The sequence below is a fragment of the Papaver somniferum genome, chromosome 11, assembly GCF_003573695.1.
Source record: "Papaver somniferum cultivar HN1 chromosome 11, ASM357369v1, whole genome shotgun sequence".
NCBI lineage: Eukaryota > Viridiplantae > Streptophyta > Magnoliopsida > Ranunculales > Papaveraceae > Papaver > Papaver somniferum.
The window spans coordinates 4,072,042-4,076,926 of NC_039368.1; the positions used below are offsets into that span (position 1 = coordinate 4,072,042).

The 4,885-nt window shown below is 34.7% G+C and overlaps 1 long non-coding RNA gene across 1 annotated transcript; it reads right to left on the minus strand.

Moving 5' to 3' along the window:
* Positions 1 to 1,566: 1,566 nt before the first annotated feature.
* On the minus strand, positions 1,567 to 3,110 carry LOC113321559. Its single transcript, XR_003346752.1, has 2 exons — positions 3,038 to 3,110; positions 1,567 to 2,086 (listed from the first exon to the last, which is right to left on the minus strand). It is a non-coding gene; the product is annotated as an uncharacterized LOC113321559 (long non-coding RNA).
* Positions 3,111 to 4,885: the final 1,775 nt, after the last annotated feature.

The window sequence follows — 4,885 nt, forward strand, 5'->3', positions numbered from 1 at the left end:
CTCAGGTGTAGATTCCGACATAATATGAGATGACATTGAGGATAATATGAACAATATTGGTAGGTTTATGGTTTTGATGAAGATTCTGAGTTAGTGGAAGCAGATATTCCTTTGGAATATTCCCCCAAACCTTAAACGGCCCCCTATTCGCCAACTTCGAGGCATGAACCTGGCTTCGAGATCGAAACCTGGAGGTAAGTGGACTACTATAAGTCGAAAAATCCGTAAGACAATGAACCCATATAATATGCCAAACATTAGTAGGTTTACGACTCCGATGTAACTAGCAAGGTTTCAATATTAAAAATTAACGCATTCGTCTGAAGATGTATTTTTGACTTACAACGAAATAAATATTGCTCTGGAAAATAATATATACCAGATTTTTAAAATCGAACTGAGGATTATCCTGGTGAATATTGAAGATAAGTTTCCATAATCGAACTTACAACAAACAAGATTTCGACATAAGTTGCGCATATATAAATTGATAAGTAAATTACGGATCAACTAGGCCGACTTTTTAGCAGGATATATCATAGAAATTCGCAAAGGTGGAGCTAATGTGTCATTTCTAGCTTCAAATATGGTTCAAGGCATACAAACACATGTCAAATTAATTTTTCCATGTCTAGACTAAATATTATCTTTTGGATAACAAGGTCAATCTAATTTCTCATAGGGAGTCTATAATAAAAACGGGATTGAGGAAACAGATGTTAGTAAACAAAATCAGTAATTTCAAATCATTAATCGATTTCTGAGACAAAAATCAAATTTTGTTAATCAGAGATCAGTCAAGGCATATTTTGGTCCACACTCCACACAAAATCGGTAAATATCTAGTCACTATAATCAATTTTCAATCCAAATACTAGGTTTCAGATAACAAGATTTCAGATACCAGGTATGCGTACCTAAATCATTTGTTCGTGAATTAGCCTTTTATGCTATGCAAACCCGATATGCATATTCGAGTCGTTAGTCAGTTTCCGAGACTCGAATCTGATGTTATTATAAACTTTGAATATTCCGTTAGATAACAAAACAAGTGAAAGGGCGTTCTCAGATTGAGATTGACTTGTCTAGACCAACTAGTTGGTTTCAGATAATATAAGGTCAATCTAATTTCTATCCGGGAATCCATTTGTAAAACAAGATTGAGGAAATGGAAGTAAGTGCATAAAATCGGAATATCTGGAGTCACTTATCAGTGACTGAGACTCGAATCCTATTTTTGTATAAACTTTGGATATTTCGTTCGGTAACAATACAAACCAGAGTTACTCGTTTTTTGTGATTCGAAACCAGTGTTAACCATCATCTTATTCGCTTTGGTTTAGTTATGCTCGATTACGGTTAACCGATATTTCTGTCAGTTGTTCAAAACTGAAATTTAACTAGAATGCTGCAAATCTGTCAGAACTGACAAAAATTTTAACCAACACATTAAAATTGACAAACAATAACTAAAACAAAAAGATTAACAATCGAAAATCATGTGAGAGCAACAAAAAGAACAACTGACAACCAATAACTTAAACAAAAAGATTAACAATTGTGAAATCAAAGCAAGGGATGGTAGTATTGATATTATGATATAGTGAAATCAAATTAAAATAGACTTAAATCCCTTGGCTATCTTTTTAACCAAAATCAAACATGGGGTTACCTTGACACAAAATTTATTTACTGAACTCTGTTTGAATGTATAAACTGGTTATAGTTGTTTCAACAAAAAAAACTCAAAACTATCTAGCCGAAGGTGTAGTGGTAAGTTCGACCTTGGCCAGGTACATAATAGGTGCTTCTGAAGTAGGATACAATTTCTGTTCAGCCAAACCTTGTACTTCGCATGTCGTTTTTGCGCATCTGGTTCATAATCAAATAGTTCTCCAAGACTTGTACACTTCTCCTGGCACTTTAAGCCACCACCCATATGAATCTCAGTCACACATTATCATCTCCAGATGAATAAGTAAGAAAACAGGTTTGCAAATAAAACAGAACTGTTGCGCAACAAGGGGTCACACAATTTGGATTCTACACTAACCTCTTAGGATTCCAAGGCAAGTACAGTATCTTCCTGCAACAAGAAATTTTTACATTATCAAAACAAAGCAGCTGAATGACTGACACATTGGGTTGATGAGGTGAATTTTTACATTATCAGAACCAAGCAGCTGAATAACAGACACATTGCGCTGCTGAGGCGAAAACTCAGTTCTTTGGGATCATTACAGTAACTTGAGTACCTGACAAACTGTAGACACCTAAGCCAAGACTCCTAGATGAACAATTCTACTAAGGAGTTTAGCCTGTCTTCATAAAGCAATAAATATTATAAAGTAAACTCACCGGAGAAGCAACCACTTAATGAGGAGAATCTATCTCGTCGACAATCATAGTGGGATTCCCACTAACGACATCGACATATCCCTTGCACACACCATTATCTAAAATAAGTTGCTAGAATGACCAAGAATCGGAATACGACCTTGTAGAGGTCGTCGTTTGAACTCAAAACCAATAGGCTAGATATTGAAATACATATAGTAATAGCAAGGGTATGCTCCATGACGCTACACCGAATTCATGGCGTATAGAGGAATTTAGTGACACATAATAGTAAGAACTGTAATGTGGTGCACAAAGCATGACGATAAACATCAAGAGAAGTAAGTAAGAATATAAGAATTCATGAATTATTTAGTGCATCAGCTATGTGCCGATGGTCTGTGGAAACATTTTAGTACTGGACCATGGCAAGTTATCCACTGCGATACCCGAATACCAATGGCAGCAAATTTCTGACTTCCTAAAGATGAAGTGAAACAGTTAAATCAGAATACCATTCAAGGTCTATCAAATTTCATGCATCAATAAGTACGGAGCTGATTCACTAACTAGTTGATCCCAAACGTTCAATTTGGTGCAGCACAACGTAATAATATCATCCTAAGACGAGTTCAAATAGCAGAGAATTACGAGAAAGTGTGATGGCATCGAAAAGACACTAAGGAGTGATAAGGCTTACCAACCCATGCGCCAGTTAAACCCTAATCTCGAGATCCCTTAATACAGAACACTGAGGATAGTACTCGTATGACCACCTCCTCAAGTGCCTGTAGGAAAAAATAAAGATCCATCTTATGGTTCCAAAGATTGACAATAGGGTACATGACACACTATGGATAAATAAAGATATTAGAGACAAAGCTCAAGCATACAGGTTTAAGCGTGGCCGACCACCAGATAACAACCATGACGAAAGAATAAAGTTTTTATTAACTTGAACAAAAATCAAAACTGGGGGCAAAGAGAACAAAAGGAAACAGCGGTGTGAGTCCATTATGCTACTATAGTTGATTAAGAGATAATGAGAATTAAGCTTATATGTAAGGAAATTAAACTTGCACGGGTTCCATCATTTTGATCAAGTTAATATGGATATTTCCGTTCAGTGTCAACTAAAAAGTTCTTGTAATCAATCTCAAGTCAACAGTAATGTTCCATCATTTTGATCAAATTAATATGAATATTTTAATTCATTGTCAACTAAAAAGTTCCTATAATCAAATTTCAACAGTAGTGTTCTATCAATTTTGATGTCAAGTAATGGAAAGAGCTCTTCTGTTTTTAAAGGGAAGTCAGGTGTCAACCAGAAAATCCCATAAAAATGTATAGAACAAGGAAGTAGAAACAACAAAATCCCATAAAAAATCACTCATTTCTGATTCAATCATTACTTTTTTTTTGGTTCATCATCCTCTTTTTACAGAAAAGATTAAAGCTTTATTATTTGGGATTCAACGCTCAAACTCAGATCAGAAAAACATAACATTATCATTCTCAAGAATGCCAATTTGCATACAGGTTAGGCTAACCCTTCATAACTATTATAAGTCTTTCAGTGTATTAAGGAGTTCGCAACTTACAAACTCATTTCATAGGTTCAATTCCTGACATACTGTATGTACCGTAACAAGGTCTTGTTAATTAACTACTACTCTACAGATAAAATTGTAAATTCAAGTCAAAACTCTTCTTTCAAGCCTCACCCAAAAAATACAGATGCACTTGAATTACGCAATCAGCTGCACATAACTAGATTTCATCGTTTTAGGAACAAAAACATGGTATTCAAATTTCATCTACCATCAATATGCAGCAAAAATAAATTTGAGGTGGTAGTCTATTTAGATTAAATTAGAACCAGATCAAATTCACCTCAAAGATTACTTTACCTCCTAACACCGGCTCGGTTAATCTATGAATTTTCAATCAATCGGTTATTGAAAGCAAACATATTTAGGGCAATATCATGTGTTTAGGTTAATTAATGTGAATCTAATTTATAAACTCAATGTTACAATAATTCAGACTCCACCTAATTCACATAGAATGAAATCTGAGAACTAATACTACAAACCCAGATTGCTATCACTGTCTTAAAGCAAAAAAAAAAAAAGTTAGAAAATACAAAAGAAACCAACCTGTACTGCTTTGGGAGACCGAAAACAGAGCAATTTTAGAGCTATTTCCTGCAATTAGAGCAATAAGATTTATTTCCTTCAATGTTACAATTTTTAGGTAACTCAGAGCAAGTTTTCTAGCAAAATTAGGTAAGATTTATTGAGATTCAGTACTCTATTTCCTTCAATTGACTGTCGATGAAGGTTTTGGGAGACCGAAATCGACCATCGATGAGCTCAGTTGATATCTCTAGCTTCAGAGCATAATGGATTTTGGTTGTGTCGGTGTGGTTTTGGAAAATGAGTTGGGAAATAGCTTTAAGTTAGGTTTCCGTTCCCGTATCATTTGGTTCCGGGATATAAGTTATTCTAAGGTTCTAGAACTTAAATTGGTTCCAAACAAAAAATTT